The 17,597-nt window shown below is 48.0% G+C and overlaps 1 non-coding gene across 1 annotated transcript; it reads right to left on the bottom strand.

Annotated features, from left to right (window-relative positions):
- Positions 1 to 5,889: 5,889 nt before the first annotated feature.
- Positions 5,890 to 5,962, bottom strand: TRNAN-GUU. Its single transcript has one exon. It is a non-coding gene; the product is annotated as a tRNA-Asn (tRNA).
- Between the last annotated feature and the right edge of the window lie 11,635 nt (positions 5,963 to 17,597).

Genomic DNA, 17,597 nt, shown 5'->3' with positions numbered 1-17,597 from the left:
AGCAGAGAGCTGAAACCTCCAACCTCTTTCACAAATATTGAAATGCAACATCCAGGAATGCTAAGCGTTAAGATGTTAGCCCTATCGGTTCTGGAGGCAGAGAGACCCCGGCTTCAATGTGGACTTTGTCACCTAAGCTCTGTGTGACCTTGGGTGTTATTCCAAGCCTCAGTTTTTCCATTTGTAAAATAGGGACAAACAGCCGACTTCGCCTTTGGCCTCAAGTTCAGGATCTGCGGAAGGCCCGACTCTTCAAGATCTGACCTCCTCCATGACACACACTCCCCTTGGGAGCCGCTATCAGGCAGTGGTTGTGGGTGTCACCACCGGAGCCACACAGCCCTGGGTTCTAGTACCAGCTCAGCCACTTGAAAACGGAGTTACATTTAGCAAGTGACTTGATGTCACTGGTGCCATCTGCTTTTCTGTAAAACGGGGACAGTGCAGTGACACTACCTCCTCATGGGGTTTTGTGTGAGGGGGAAGTGAGAGCCTACATGTCTGGCACAAAGCAAACATTTGATACGTATCTCCTGTTGCAGTTATTCCTAGACAAGACACAAAGTCATTGCTGTTTTGTTATTCACAGAATAAACTGTCAGAGCTACAGGTGGCTCCAGTCACTGGGGAATGATTCCATGTCCTTTCATGTCTCAGTCTGCTTCCAGTTTAGGGAAGCCACTGACCTACAGCCAGGAGTGTGCTGTCGGAAAAGACACCATGGGGGGACGGGGGCGGGGGCATTGCAAGGTGCAGGACCAAACAGCTCTGGCTGTGCTTCCTGTTTGTATCTAGTAACCGTTCCCCAAGCTGTGTGTCCTGGAGCAGGTCACTTACTCCACTGAACTGGCTATCCTGGGGCTTGTGGACTTCTGCCTCTCCCAGGCATAAGGTGACGTCATCATCTGCTTATAAAGGTACCATCCGGGGGCACCTGGGTGGCTCAGTCGGTTAAGCATCTGCCTTTCAGCTCGGGTCACGATCCCAGAGTGCTGGGATCGAGCCCGGCGTCAGGCTCCCTGCTCTCCCTCTGCCCCTCACCCCTGCTTGTGCTCACTCGCTGTTTCTCTCAAATAAATAAAATCTTAAAAAAAGAAAAGAATTAAAAGAAATAAAGGCAGCATCCACTTTCCACATTCCGAGGTGCCAGTGTCACCTCTTCAATGAGCTTAGAATGATAGGTAGCAAACCCAGAAGCTACACAAGAACAATCTACGAGTTAAACTACCTGGGCACGAGACAACAGGGGGAGGTGGGGAGTGTGGAGAAGGTGACAGTACCTGCCTTATCCAAAGTGGGCAGCAGCTTCTAAGCTCTAGCCCACATTTATTGTGTAAACAAACAAACAAAATGTATTATGTCCAAAAGTTGGCAGATTTTCTAATTTTTCAAAAGAAATGTCAGGCCTAGATTTTTAAGCATACTCTCCACATTTTTAAACAGTTGTTATATCTGCCCACTGGCTACGGAGGGCTGCCAGATCGTAATCCCTGTTTTAGGCTTTTAAAAGGGGCCGGAGATGGTGGCGGGGAACACAGGAAGGAGCATCACAAATGCCTCTCTCGGCAGATGATCGCACCACTGCCTATGGCCACCAGGGGGCAGTAGCTCACCGGGCATCAGTTCCCCATACAATCTCTTTGTCAGGAGATCTCAATTTTCTCGTCTGCGTTCAGCTGCGTTGAATGCACAAAATACTTTGGTCCTTGAAGCGATAGTCAAAAGTTGGCTTGCCCCACCTTAAGCATTCCGTATTGGGTGGAAATGGTCTCCTCGCGGCCCACGGAGGAGTTCTCTAAAAGCTTATCTTGACACTTGACAACCTGGAAAGTGGCTGCTTGGGAAATGTGTCCATTATGCAAAACCAAACAAAACCAAACAAACCCTTGTACATCTTTAAGAAACAGCAGTCAAGCGCTGCTTGCTGGCAGAGTCGGATTCTATTGCTTAAGAAACACAAAACTCCCCAACTGGAGGTTCTATTGCCTTGAAATGGCTCCGGAATGACGCAACTTCATGTAAAAGAAAATGCACCACACTGGTCCCCGCCTCCCTACTCCCAGGTGCATCTAATTTCCCAGCCGGCTTGAATTTTTTTTTTTCTCCTTCTACCTTAGAGCTGCTGTCAAAGAGGCCCCCGCGCCTCCCAGCCCCCCCGCAGTCCTTCTCCCTGACTACTGACATCTTCAGTTTGCATACCCAGTTGGGTCAGGCCCCAGGGCCTGGGGCATCCCCAAGAGGCAGGGTTTGGGGGAACACTGACCTGGAGGTGTCCTTGGGCCCAGGGCTCCTGCTCTGGATTCAGGATGATCTCAGACATGCAAATAAGTGTTGTTTCCAGAGCAAATCACGTGGGGAAGTGATTTTTCTTACTTTCAAGAAAATTAAACATAACTGCTTCTTTTCTTGTTAAATAGTCAAAATAACCAACTACTTTATTTCTTTTTTTTTTAAATTGAAGTATGGTTGGCATACAATATTATATAAGTTTTGGGTGCACGACAGAGTGATTTGACAATTCTGGACATCGCTCAGTGGTCACCACGGAGAGTGCAGTTACTGTCCGTCACCTTACAGTGTAATTACAACTATTTTATTTCCTAAAAGCAAAATGGGATCACAGATATAAGAAGGTACAAGTAAACAATAAGAAAAAAATTCCCATGCACAGTTATACTAGATATTTTTTATGCACGTCTATTTTTAAATTATGAAGTATTTCAGACATCCAGAAGGCATAGATAATAAAATGGGTACCTGTGTGCCTGCCCCCCAGTTTAAGAAATATCATATTGGGTGACTCACTCGGTTAAGCGTCTGCCTTCAGCTCAGGGCATGATCTCCAGGTTCTTGGATCGAGTCCCACATCCCGCTCCCGGCTCAGCGGGGCGTCTGCTTCTCCCTCTGCCTCTCCCCCTGCTTGTGCTCTCTCTCTCTCTTTCTCTCAAATGAACAAATAAAATCTTTAAAAAGGAAAAAAAAAGAAAAGGACTAGAAATGATCCAAATACCTATCAACAGGTAAATGGGAAATAAATTGGAAGTGGAATATGACACAGCAGTGTATGATTACTGAGCCAGAACTAACTGTATCAACATGAATATAACTCTCTAAAAATATAATGCCAAACCAAAAAAAAAAAAAAAGCAGGAGGATACACAATGTATATATAACATGTAAAAGCATGCAGAACATCACTATTATTTAGGAGTATATACGTGTGGTTAAAAACAAGAGGCCATGGTATGGATGTAATAAGCAACAAATTCAAGATGGTGATTATCTCTGGGAGGGAAGGAAGGGAAAGTGACAGGGGAGAGAATGACTAAGGCTTCAGGGCATGGGTAATATAATCTATTTTTTTAAACTTATTTATTTATTTATTTGTTTTAGAGACAGAGAGAGAACACAAGCGGAGGGGCAGAGGGAGAGGGAGAGAATCTCAAGCAGACTCCATGCTAAGTGGGGAGCTCAATCCCACGACCCTGAGATCATGACCTGAGCCAAAATCAAGTCCTTTTCTCTTACAAACACATGGCAGTGAAATTCTTGTATGATTTTTTGGCATGCGTGTGGAAGTTTCTCTAGGGCAGAGTTTCTCAAAGAATCAATCACCTGGGGAGCTTTTTAAAAAAACATCCATACCTGGGCCTGCTCTAGACCAATAAAGTCCTCCAATCTTTCCGATCCTCATGTATCTTGACTATAAGGGGAAATAATTGTACCTGTCCCACTATCTCATTACTGGTAGTGGTGACGACCACTTTTTAAGCACTTACTGTGTACTAAGTAATTTATGTGTATTGTTTTATTGGATTTTGTAACAATGCCATGAAGTAGAGATCATTACACCCACTTTACAGAAGGTGAAACTGAGGCTCAGTGAAGTTAAGTAATTAGCTTGAGTCACACAGCAAGCAGGTGGCAGAGCCAGGGTTCACAACTAGTCTTCCTGAGTTGAAACTTATGGTTTTAACCACTCTCAGACCCTATGATTTCCGGACTGACAGGTTATGCTTTAGCTCTTTAGTTTTACAGGTGGAGAAACGGAAGGTGGATAGAGGGCAAGGGCAGAGCCTGGACACAAATCCAAATGTGTAGACTCTGTTCACCAACACATCACTTTCTTTTGTAGAACTACTTTGGGGAGGGGCATGGGGAGCAAGGAGAGAAAAAAAATTTTTTTGAAAGATTGTATTTATTTGTCAGAGAGAGAGAGAGAGAGAGAATAAGCAGGGGGAGTGGCAGGCAGAGAGAGAAGCAGGCTTCCCGCTGAGCAAGGAGCCTGATGCGGGACTCGATCCCAGGACCCTGGGATCATGACCTGAGCTGAAGGCAGATGCTTAATGACTGAGCCACCCAGGCGCCCCAAGGAGGGAAAATCTTAATAAAACCATCTTTTCTTCTCAAGACAATTTCTGGCTATCCTAGCGGCAGCTGGATCTACTCTGTATCAATTATCCACTGCTGTGTAACAAATAGTGCCCAAATTTAGCAGCTTAACACAACAATACAAATGTATTATTTTACATAGTTTGTGTGTGTCAAGAATCCAGGAGCAGCTTAGTGGGATAGTTCTCACTGAGGCTCTCTCTCAAGATTGCAGTCACCATGTTGGCTGGGGCTACTGTCACCTGAAGGCTTGACTGGGCTGAGGAGCCATTTCCAAGGTGGCTCGCTTAGGCGGCTGGCAGGTTGGTGCTGGCTGGTGGGCAGGGGCTTCAGTTTTTCTCCATGTGGGTCGCTCCTTAGGGATGTCTGGGTGCCCTCCCAACGTGGCGGCTTCCCCCAGTATGAGTGATCCGAGAGCCTGACGTCCTTTACGACATAGCTTTGGAAGTCACATACTGTCTGAACTGTATGGGTCACAACACAGAGCAACCTAGGTACAGTGTGGAAGGGGAATGCCTAAACTTCAGCTGGAGGTGAAAATCATTAGGGGCCATCTTGGAGGCTGTTTATCCAGCACCCACTGCACCTGCCCCTCCTCAAACCCAGTGGTTCCATCCGACAGCCCAGCAGCCTGGACTTCAGGGCCCTTTGGCCAAGTCTTGCGGGGGTAGGAAGCTTCTGCAGGTGTGAGACTCAGCTGCCACAACGCTGGGCTCCCAGTTGCCCACTGCCTTTCCCCCAGATGTTTCATGAAAGCTTTCCCGCTGTGTTACTCTCATTGGCCAGAGAAGCTGCCTCCTCCTACTTAAAAATATGGCCATGCCGACAGTGGAGACCAGCTCAGGAGCTCAAGATGCCATTTTAGATCACAGCCTCTAAAAGATGTGCCTAACACCCTCTCCTCTTCCTGCATGGTGATGGTGACTCAGGGTGGCCACTAGACCAGCCTGGTGTGCGGACCTACAGGATCCCCTGTCTGCCTCCTTCCCCTTCTCTGATTTCCATGCTTCATGGGATCACGGGCTGTCCCACCCACCACTGGGCCAGCCAGCGCCCGGGAGCTACCCGGCAGTGGGGCTGCAACCACCCTGGGTCCAGATTGCGGTCCCTTTGGACACGCCCCAGAAGCTCTCGGTGGAAGCCTTCTGTTGCCATAGTAACGTGGAGACAAGGAAATTAGCAAGGGTGCCCGGCTAGGCAAGAAAGCGGAGTCTTTACTGTGCATTCCCCTCCTCTAACTAGATATGAATTCTGAGGAGGGCTAGGGGTGGACATCAAAGGGTCTTTTCCTGGCATCGAGGAGACGCTCTTTAATGAGTTGTTGTGAAACGAGCACAGCCCTTAGAGGGATGGTGTTGGCTCTGGCGTTCCTAGAGGAACCCGAGGAGGAAGTTTAGAGCCAATGCAGCTTTCTCTTGTTTGCTGTTGTTTTTAAGAAGACTGTCGTGTGTGTGTGTGTGTTTTAAAAAGTTTATTTGTTTATTTTAGAAATCTCTATGCCCAATGTGGGGCTCAAACTCACAACCCCGAGATCAACAGTCTCATGCTCTGCCCACTGAGCCAGCCAGGCGCTCCTGTTGTTAATATCAGCTTTACTGAGCTGCGCTTCTCATACCATACAATTCACTCATAATCACAGTCGATTTTAGAACTGTTCATCTCCCCCCACCCCAAAAAAACCTCCCACCCTTTAGGTTTCTCTGCCACCACCCGCCCTCCGCCCTGGCAACCTACTTTCTTTCCATATAGATTCCTCTCCCTATAAATGGAAGCATAGAATATGTAGTCTTTGGTGACTGGCTTCTTTCAGCATTTTTATTCTTTGCCTCCTTAAGGTTCTCCACAGTCTCTCTGACAAAGGCGTCTCCATTCTCTTTGAGAACAGTTCGGTTGTCTGGGGGTGCGGCTGCCAAATTAGCCCATGGGCTCCAGAGGGATGGAGGGGAGCAGATTCCTCTGGGGCCACCAGTGCTGGCCCTTCCGGAATGTCCCATCTGGAGCCTTCCCCGCTGCTTCGAGACTGTAGTGGGGCAAGCGGCCCCTCCGGAACACAGCTGGCCAGGTGTCCTGCCTGCGCGAGTGGACATGCTTCCCCACGACTCCCTCTTACGGTGGGATAGTTATCATCACTGGCAAGTGCTTACTGGGTGCCAGGCACCGTCGTGCAAGCATCATGCATGTTAGGATTAGTTCATTGTTCCAGACCTTTCTTTCCCCTCCTTTTCTTTTTGTGGGATTCACTCCAAAGCTACCTCTTCGTGCACCTGCTTTACTGAAGTTATAATCTGCTTTCTATCTTCCAGCCATAAACAATGCAGGTAGAAATCATCTCACTTTTTGCCTTGCGCTGGTCTAGATATTTGACTAGCATTATTATTGTGTTAAAATGCACATACCATAAGATTTACCATCTTAACTATTTTGATGTGTAGAGTTCAGTGGCATTAAACACATTTGCATTGTTGTACAACCAACGCCCCCATCCATCGCCAGGACTCTTTTCCTCGGCCCAAACTGAAACTCTAGCTCCCCAGTCCCCTTCCCCCCAGGCTGGGAGACCCCCTTTTACTTTCTGTCTCTCTGATTCTGACTACTCTAGGTGGAGTGTTTGTCTCAGCTTAGCATAGTGTCCTCAGGGGTCATCCTCATGGTAGCCCGGGTCAGAGTTTCCTACCTTTTTGAGGCCAAATAACATTCCTAGTGTCCACTTTGGCCATGTCCTCAAGGTACAGCTGAGATGCTAGTCTGCTATCATTTCTTTTTTAATTTTAAAGATTTTATTTATTTATTTTTTTAGAGCAGCTTTAAGTTCACAGCAAAATTGAGAGGAAGCTACAGAGATTTCCCATATACGCCCTGCCCACCCCTCGGGGAACAGCTTCCCCCTTTATCAGCATCCCCCCAGAGTGGAATGCTTGTTGTAATCGATGGACCTACACGGACACATCATCATCACCCAGAGTCCATAGTTTACATCCGGGTTCACGCTCGGTGTTGTGCGTTCTGTGGGTCTGGACAGATGCATCAGGACAGGTGTCCACCATCACAGTATCATGCTGAGTATTTTCACTGCCCTAAATGTCTTCTATGCTCTGCCTGTTCATCCTTCCCATCCCCTCCCAACCCAGGGCAACCTGATCCTTTTACTGTCTCGGTAGTTTTGTCTTTTCCAGAATGTCATATGTGGGAATCCTACGGTATGTTTGCCTTTTCAGATCAGCTTCTTTCACTTCGTCATATGCGTTGAAGTTTCCTCCATGTCTTTCGTGGCTTGATAGCTCATTTCTTTTTCGCCCTGAATATTCCCTTGTGTGGCTGGACTGCAGTTTATTTATCTCGATTGCTTCCAGATTTGGGCAACAGTGAATAAAGCTGCTTTAAACATCTGTGTGCAGGTGTTTGAGTGGCCAGAAGTGTTCCACTCCTGTGGGTAAATACCAAGGACAGCAATTGCTGGGGATCATACGGTGAGAGGATGTTTCGTGTTCTAAGAAACTGCCGAACTGTCCCGCACTGGGGCTGTCCCATTTTGTGTCCCCACCAGCCCTGAGTGAGAGCTCCTGTTGCTTCACATCCTTGGCAGCATCTGGTGTTGTCTGTCTTCCCGATCTTGGCCAGTCTCCTAGGTGCGTGGTGGCGTCTCGTTTTAATTCGCGTTTCCCTGATGACCTATGATATGGATCATGATATGATTTTCCCATTGACTAGTGTCTGGGGAGACTAATTGGAAAAGTTGGTGAAAGCAGAAAAACAGATTTTATATCCTAGAATATCTTCTCTTTTATATTAACGTACCCGCACCGGTGTTCTGTATGTTAATTTGTGTTCTGTACACTAATTTTCCAATATTAATATTGGGTTAGTTAATATTAGGTCAATTGAGTAACCTACGTAATTAATTAATATTGGGTTAATTAATCGATGAGGGGTTAATTGATTCAGGTCTCCTCTCGTCTTTCCTGTACAGATCAGATGATTATCTCTTTTGGCTTACTTCAGTGTAATGAGAATTTAAAGACACTTGCAGAGCAGAATATAGGACCCTTCCCGATTTTAATGGCCGCCGCTGCCCTGTGTTTTACAGTGTCTACCTCTATAACTAATTCCTTATCAGTTTCTATTTAGAGATTTTATTTATTTGACAGAGAGAGAGAGAATGAGCACAAGCAGGGGGGGCTGCAGAGGCAGCGGGAGAAGCAGGCTCCCTGCTGAGCAGGGAGCCCAACATGGGACTCGATCCCAGGACCCTGAGATCATGACCTGGGCCCAAGGCAGATGCTCAACAGACTGAGCCACCCAAGCGCCCCATCAGTTCCTATTTAGAAAGTTGATTTTCTTAGGGCTTTCCCAAACACTTCACTTTTCACAGGTACAACTTCCTTTTCCCCTCCTATTTTATCCTGTCCACTTTTTATCTAAAATATGTAATTATAATGGCAAGTACAAAGGACACAAACAGGTTTGGGAGCAAACAGCTACTTTTGGTAAGCATAAAGCTCACTTGGGGGCAGCTTATTGGTCTGTGGTGGTGGGTGTGCCATGGACAATCTAACTGAATGACCTAACTGGACAGATCCAAACTGAGCAAAATTCTACAAACTATTCGGCCAGTACTTGTCAAAAGTGTCCTGATCTTAAGAGCCAAAGAAAGACCGAGGAACCATTCAGACTGGAAGACACTGAGGAAATGTGGGCACCTAAATATGTCCCGATTCTGAATTATGTCCTTTTATCATAAAGGATTTTATTGGAATAATTGGTGAAACTTAATTGGGGTCCGAGGATTAATTGATGATAATACATCGATGTTCATTGCTTGATTTTTATAAAAAAGATTTTATTTATTTATTTGAGAGAGAGCGCATGAGCGGGGCAAAGGGCAGAGGGAGAAGCAGACTCTCCCCTGAACAGGGAGCCCTGATGCGGGGCTCAATCCCCTGGGATCATGACCAGAGTCGACAGACGCTTAGCTGACGGAGACACCCAGGCGCCCCCATTGCTTGATTTTGATGGTTGTCTTACGATTCTGTCGGAGAACTACCTGCTGTATGCCCCTGCTCCCCAGCTCAGAGTCTCTCCCTGAATAGCCGATCGGGGAGGAGCAAAAGGAGCATGCCTGGACCATCCATTTCACTTCGAGAGAGGTCTTTTGAGCCCCTGTGATGTACAAGATGATGTCAAGTAGCAACAAAATCCAGGAGGGAGTTCAGGGACTACACATACACACCAAGGGCCATCCAGCCAGAGGACGGCTGCGCTGTCGTTTTGCCTGCAATGTTCTTTCCCACATCTCTGCTTCCCGTAGCAAAGTCCTGCTCACCACAGAGCATCTCAGCTCCTTTCTTGGGGCGCTTACTCAAACCCTAGCTCAGGGCATCCTGTATGTGGTCAGGACTTCCTGCCCTCTCCCTGGGTGTCAGTCCCTCTTGTACCGAATTATTTGTCTACCGTATCTGTGTCAGCCCGTGGACTCTGGAGGGCAGCCCTTGTCTGCAGCGGTGACAACACACAGCACAAACCCCCAGATAGTTCCGGCATGAATGGAAGTTCTTGTAAGCGTCAAGAGCTCATCTTGTTTTAGGGCTGATTAGATTTTACTGAACCTTGCTGCTTCCATTTATAAACATCTTCCCTGTGGCTCCCCCTCACCGGCCTAAGCGTCTCTCTTGGGGTATTGACCTCTGCTCACCCGATCCTGGAGTCCTGAAAATGGGGAGTCAACAGGGGACAGATGAGTGGTTTCAGGGCTCCAGGAGAGAACAAAAGAGTGGTTTATGGACAGGGTTGCTGGTGCTGTTGCCACATCGCCTCTGGGAGCTGCACAGAAGTTAATTGTTCAACATTTCACTTTATGTGGCTGGATCTAATGACTCGGGGAATGGAGTGTTAAATCTCACACGTTGGCCCTTATGTTTTTCAATAGGGAGGGAGTTAAGAGGCTCAATCACAACGGAAATGGAGGACAAATGAGTTTCCGGTGTGATGGGAAGGCATCGAGGGGCCCTCAGAAGTAGTAGAGAGAGCCTCTTGACAATGATGCCCAATATTTTCTGTGCCTCCTGGAGGCCCCAGTTATAGAATAACAATAATTGCATTTGGACAGGGGTGATCTTATAAACCGTTGGCATGCACCTCCTCCCTGGATTGTCCTAATAAGCCTGCAGAGTGTGTGTGTGTGTGTGTGTGTGTGTGTGTGTGCATGTGTGCGTTTTCTGTGTGTGCCATGTGGGTATTCTTTTCATTTTACGATAGAGGAAACAGGACCAGGAGGTTACACGGTCTCCGTAGGGTCCCACAGGATTCGCCTTCTGATTTCGAGACGAACTTATCGTTCGTTTGCTTTTTCTATGGTACAAATCCCCAGTGGGTGGCTCAGGGTATGTGCTTTAGAGATGACAAAAGGCAGTGCTGTGCAGTGGATTAAAGTAGGGGTTGGCAGACTATGGCTTGTGGCCCCAATGTGGCCCACTGCCTGTTTTTGTAAATAAAGTTTTATTGGAACCCAGCTGTGCCCACTCATTTATGTGTCATCCATGGCTGTTTGAGTCTACACTGGCAGACTTGGGTGGTTGCAGCAGAGGCTGTATGGCCCACAAAGTCTAAAATATTTACTCCTGGGCCCTTCATAACACAAGTTTTCTGGGCCCTGGTTTAGAGTGCAGGGTCTGCATCCAGACCATCTGGGGCTGAAAACCCAGCACTGCCACTGAGCAGATGGGTGACCTTGGGCAAGTTTTTTAGTTCTCCCTGGCTCTGTCTTCTCATCTGTGAAATGGGAATCATCACAGTGGTTGTCACACAGGTTGTTGGAGGAGTGACTGAGCTCTTGGCATGCGACACCTGGGAGATGTTCTTGCTCCTCTGCATAGATGGTCTTGCTCCTCTGGCTTGCGGTTGGAGATGAAGATGTTCTGAGTTGCTCTCCTGCTGGGGGTGATGGGAGCTTTGCATGTTGGTCCCAGACATGATCACACTTGAGATCAGCCCTTCAGGGCTGGGGAAGTAGCTTCGGGTCATCAGAGGGTCTTCCCTCCCTGTAGTGGGTCTCTGGTTGTTTCCACAGGCCCCTGAGCTAGGCTGTTGTGTGAATGGGGGGCCGTCCTGGCTCCCAAATTAAGGAAGGATGCGAAATGGGCTGCCCTGAATCCTCCTTAACCCTAAACCATGAGCAAGGGGAAATGGCATAACCCCTCGGTGGGATTTCTGTAGAGGGGGTATAAGCCATGTGCAAAGTGATTTGGGGAGCTGGTGGAAGGGAGCCAAGTGGTGGGATGAAATGGGCCACCTGATGTATCTCCTTGGCTCTGAGTGGTGGTTAAAACACGGGCTCTGAAGATGGACCTGGGTTCAAATCTGGACTCTACAGTGTCCCATGTGACCTCAGGCAAATGACTCCATCTCCCTGAGCCTCAGTTTCCCTAGCTATAAAACGAGACTAACGATAATACCTATATCAGGGTCGTGTAGGAGAAGAAACCCCATCATGCTTTTAAGCCACCTGTGAAACACCTGTTTTATTATTTATTTAGTGCTTTTCTTAGAAAATCTTTTTTGTTTTTTTAAAGATTTTATTTATTTGAGAGAGAGAGAAGAGAGAGAGCACGCAAATTAGCAAGGGGAGGGGCAGGGGGAGAGGGAGAAGCAGACTCCCTGCTGAGAAGGGAGCCCAGTGCCATTTGGGGCGGGGCTCGATCCCAGGACTCTGGGATCATGCCCTGAGCTGAAGGCAGACACTTAACCGACTGAGCCACTCAGGCGCCCCGTTTAATGCTTTTTAAAATCAACTTTTAAACCTAGAACTTCATCCTAAGGCAATAACTAGGGCAAAGTGTCTTTTTCCTAACCCATATCCCAGCTGTATTTTAAAGATGTGTCCCACCAGAAACCAAACCTCACACAGCCAGGGATTTGTATGTATTTTGTTTGCTGATCTATTTCCAGCACAGTGCCTGACACATAATAGGTGCTTAATAAATGTTTGTTGACTGAATGACTGGATGAACTTAAATCATCCTCCACGCTTTGGGAAACACTGAGATAATGCACAGAAGGCAGCTCATTTGGCTCCTGGCCCACGGCACCACCCCTCCTCAGCCACTGGTGGCGGGCATCTTCCCACTTCTTTGGTTCCACGTTGGGGGGGGGACCCAAACCCAGTGAACCTGGGATGTCTTTTGGCTGCTTCTGAGCTCTCAGTCCAGATTGCAGCCAGGCCGTGCTGAACCCTGACAAGTGCAGAGAGGCTGTAGGGTCTAGAGAGAGACGTTCATGGCACATGGGGGCTCAGGGTGTGCAACGCCCGGATCAGGTCTTAGCCATTATTTATTATCGCTGTCAGCATTTTTGTTAAGGAGATGGCAGCCGTTTGGGCACATAACTGCTTCCAGATGTCCGCCATAAATGCTCTGCACTTGCTGAGTTCCCAGGAACATAAAACCCGCTGTCAATGGACTTGCCCAGAGCCTGTATTTGCTGCGTTTTTGTTCTTGTTTAGTTATTACATTAAGTCTCCTGTGATTACAGAGCTGACAGCTGCTAAGGATTTGCATATGGCATGAAATTAAGTTAGTTCATTTTAATGTCTAAACTGAGTGGGGCACGAATTTGTCTGGTGAAAACCCTGCCTTCCTTATCTTTGTTTGCACATCTGCTTTTGGCACTCAGACTGTCTTGAAGTTTGATTTCTCCCCACTCTACCCAGAGAAGACTGGGGGATTGGCTCCCCCTTCCAGAACTCTGGGAGGGATTTTGCACTTGGGGCTTAGAATGTTCTCTTTTAGGTTTGGGGACGAATTAGGATTCAAGGGCAGCTGAGAAGAGACCAGTGTTCCACCCCCCAGCTTTGTGGCTTTTTTTGCTGTTTCACGTTGGGCAAGTCGCTTTCCCTCTCTGGGCCTCAACTTCCCCATCTGTCAAATGAGGGACTAGAGAACTGTTCATCTCTGGGGTTGCTTTTGATGTTTGGAGTGGGACGATTTTTCATTATGTGGGACCGGGCAAGGCATGGTACATTGTTTAGCCTTCCTGGTCCTTTGGTATCATATGCCAACATTCAGAGCCAATAGATCCCTCCCCACACATCCTAACCCCTCTGTAGCGAACACAATCAGTGCCCTGCCTGTAGGGCACTGTGTTTACTGTGTTCACATGCACTCTCTCCCCCACGACCAGCACCTGCATCTCTCTGTGTTGGAGCTTTGCCCTCAGACGGCCAGAATCCACTTTGCTGGGACTCAGCAATGACTGAGAGGTGAGGGGGAGGCATACGCCCTCTGACCCGCTCAACTCTAAGATGGTGCCTTCCCACACTGAAACCGAACAGATTCCCCAAACCATTATTCGGATTAAACAAAACACATCTGCCGGCTGGATCTTGCCGGAAGCTGCGAGTTTGCGACCTCCAATTGTAACGCTGCTGCTGGAGAGAACAGCCAGTGTTCTCCCAGGACTTTGTGTATGTGAGGGACGGTTCTAAGTGCTTTGGGTGCATTAACTCAGTGAATCCTCAAGACCACCTTCTAAGGGTGACACTAGCCTCCCCACTTTGCAGCTGAGGAAGCTGAGGCCCAGAGAGGTGACTTATTTGCCTCAGGCCCCACAGCTAGTGAGCGTGGAGTCAAGATCCACCTCCTGGTAGTCTGGTTCCAGAGCCCACACTCCAGCGAGGCTCTACACCGTACTTATTCTATATATGGGATGGCCCTATTTTTATTTAAGCACATGCACACAGTCTGGCTGGAGATACCCCAATATGCTGACTGCTTATTTTATCTTTGGGTGATCTTTAAAAAAAAAAATCTGCCTCGAAGTGTTTTTTGTACACTGAATATGTAGAAGTTGCGTAACAATAAAATACTAAAGGTCAAGGAAAGCCAGAGGGTCTCATTCTCTTCTCTCTCCTGCTGTCATTCCCACCCCCACCGACAGCTGTCCCCACAGCTGCCCAGCTGCTCCCTTCCGGGTCTCCCTGGAGGTGTGAGTCCTCATTCGGGCTCTGGGCACTGCCTGGCTCCCACCGCATCGGGACCCCGGGGAAAACCGGCCTTGTTGTAGGGCATGCATCTTCCAGGAAACCTGGTATTGGAAGAAGACCTTCTGAGAGAAGGACTTGTATGTCCCAGGGGAGATGAATAAGGGGAAGGGAGAGGGAGGGCAGGGAAAAGGAAGAAACCAAACGAGGTATGATTTTGGCAAAGTCCTGTGGAGCGTATTCTCAACCTGATCCCGCAGAGGGGTGCCCTGGAAGGGTGAGTCACATCCCGGAATTAGCCCATGCCTGGGGAGGGAGCGGGGCTTTTGGACACAGGCAGCTGATGGGCATCAGGTAAGGGCTGCCTGCAAGGAAAGCTCAGGGGCTTGTGGTCCCCTGCAAGTGCCAGCAGAGAGCCCCCAGCAGCCAAGGGCGGTGCTCTAAGAAGGGTCCCCGGGACTGGCTGGTGGAGGTGAATGCACCCAGAGGCTGGGGTGGACAGTGGGGCTCACAGAAAAGGAGCGAAAGGATCTGAGTGGATTTGGTCTGAGCACCGATATTGTCCAGGCCAGACCGGATGCTAGGATATATGGGAAAGAGTGATTGACTTGGTCTTCTCATCTGAAAAATGGAGGCAATCATCTGCAACACCCCCCTCCCCGGGCCACAGGGCTTTTTAAAAAATACCGCACAAAGGTAAGGTGTTCACCTTTCTCTGGGTTGGGGATTATTTATGTCATATCTTTGTTCTGTATTTTAAGTGGAATGGGATTGTGTATTGTATGAGTCAGGTGGGCTGCCATAACAAAATACCAGAGACTGAGTGACTTAAACAACAGAAATGTATTTGTCACAGTTCCAGAGAGTCTGCCAGTCCAAGATCAAGGTGTCAACAGGGTTGGTTTCTGGTAGGGCCTCCTTGGTTTGCACATGGCTCTTTCCTGTGCTTGTGTGTGTGTGTGTGTGTGTGTGTGTGCTGAGGGTGGTGTGGAGAGGGAGAGAGGTAGAGAGAGAGAGGGGGAGAGGGAAGGAAGTAGGGAGGGAGAGGGAGGGAGGGAGGGAGAGAGGGGGAGGGAGAGGAAGAGCAAGAGATCTCTGGTGTTTCTTCTTCCTCTTACAAGGACACCAGCCCTATTGGATCAGGGCCTCCATGCTATGACCTCATTTAACCTTAATTACTTCCTTAAAGGCCCCATTTTGAAATGCAGTCACTTTGCGGGTTAAGGCTTCAATATATGAATTTGCAGGGGGCGTGGGACCACACATTCAGTCCATACCATGCGTGTAGAAATCTCACATGATGGGTAAGCAGATGCTGTAAATGTGCATTTCTCTCCTGCTCCTCAGCCCCCTCCCCTTGCCGGTCCTTCCTTCTAACCAGTGCCGCATTCCAGGTGGTATCCTGGGCTGGGGAACAGAGTACATCTGGGGGGGATGCCCAGAATATGTTTAAAATTAAAAAAAAATAGTGGTTAACTTTGAAAATATAATTTTGCTTAAAAAGGGCTATTTCCAGCTTCTTTGAAATAATCAGTGGCTGGCAGCCCTGGGCCGGGCATTCTGACGAGGACTTTGTCGCCCTTGGGGAAGGGCTTCCAGTTCACTCCATTCCCTGCCTGGTGTGGCTCAGTAAAGATCTTGCCTGTCCCTGTAGGTATTAAGATTTGCAACAGCTGGTTTAAATAAATACGACTAATTGAAGGGCCTGACACTGGGGCCTTACTTTTCCCATATGGAGAATGGGGTCAGTAGAATCGTGGTTTCTCTTCTTTCTTCCATGGGCTCAAGATCATGGAATGTGGGGTGCGGTTTGGGGCGAGGGTGGTTGGGAATTGGGTATCATTACTGGGGTAGTCTGGTTGCCCCTTTCCTCCTTACCCCCCCGCTTCAATTTGAATTTATTGAGCATCTGCTATGTGCTAGGGTACATTGGTGACCAAAACTAGATACGGTCTTTATCCTTGGGGTGTTTATAATCTTGCTCCTATTTCTGTCACCTACCTTGCAAGCCTGAACTTCAATGCGGAGGTGCCTTATTTCGTGGCTAGGACAACACGCACTGCTCTAGGCTGATCTGGGATGGGTGTCTTTCCCGCCGAATGCTTTGTTACGACCTCCATCACTCCCATTTTGGTTGTTCCTTCGGCCACGGCAAAGATCGCCACTAGGAGAATCGGCTCTTGCCAGTAATGGAAACCCTTTCAAAATGATGTGTACAGCTGGGATGTCCTTAAGTAATTTATGTAAAGAGTGAGCAAACCCTTGTATGTTTTTATAAAGTAGGGAGAGTTTTATGTCCTGTAAAGTTTGATGTATTGTGATAAATTATGCTTTGGTCTGAAGTCTATGCAGAAAAGCACAGCATTTCTCTGAGTTCTGGGAAATATACTGTAAATAAAGTTGTGGTTTATTTCTTGGCTGGGCATTTTTTTCTAATAATGTAAAGAGATGTCAACACCCATTTCTTAAGGGCAAAATATGAGATTCTTCTCACTACAGAGAAAGAGTGACTAGAGCTTGCTGTGTTCTTTTTTTTTTTTTTGAGATTTTATTTATTTATTTGACAGAGAGAGGGAGAGAGAGAGAGAGAGAGAGAGAGAGAGCACAGCAGGGGGAGCAGCAGGCAGAGGCAGAGGGAAAAGCAGGCTTCCCTGCTGAGCAGAGAGCCTGATGCGGGGCTCAATCCCAGGACCCTGGGATCATGACCTGAGCTGAAGGCAGATGCTTAACCGACCGAGCCACCCAGGCGCCCACTTGCTGTGTTCTTTAGACTCTTAGAGGGAGGGGGGCTGGATCTAGAGTCTATGTCCCGCTCCGAGGGCGGTCCTCATGTTTCCAGCTGGCCCATGTCAGTTCAGGCGAATTGGGGGGGTCAGCACCATCTGACCCTGGGCTCTAACCACTTCTTCCCCTTGGGTGTCATTCCCAAAGAGGTGTGTGCTCTGCCTTCAGCCTGCTGTAGGCAGATCTTTCTGTGAAGATAGGAAGGCCGTTCATGGTCCTGTTCCTAGCCTCAGTTTCCCCATCTGCAGTAACCCAGTGATAATCCACAACCTCTCGCGCTATATCACTCTGCCAGTCAGCTTGGCTGGAATTCATTTATGCATTTGTTGGATGCATCTTAGAGACAGAAAACAAGGAGGGAATGGGTCCCTAATGGTGGCCCTGGGAGTAGGAAGTCATTTTGATCTGGTGATTTGATTGATTTGATCATTTGTGTTTCGGAGATGCTGTT

The sequence above is a fragment of the Zalophus californianus genome, chromosome 14 (assembly GCF_009762305.2).
Source record: "Zalophus californianus isolate mZalCal1 chromosome 14, mZalCal1.pri.v2, whole genome shotgun sequence".
Lineage (NCBI taxonomy): Eukaryota > Metazoa > Chordata > Mammalia > Carnivora > Otariidae > Zalophus > Zalophus californianus.
This window is presented reverse-complemented; position numbering and strand designations above follow the sequence as displayed.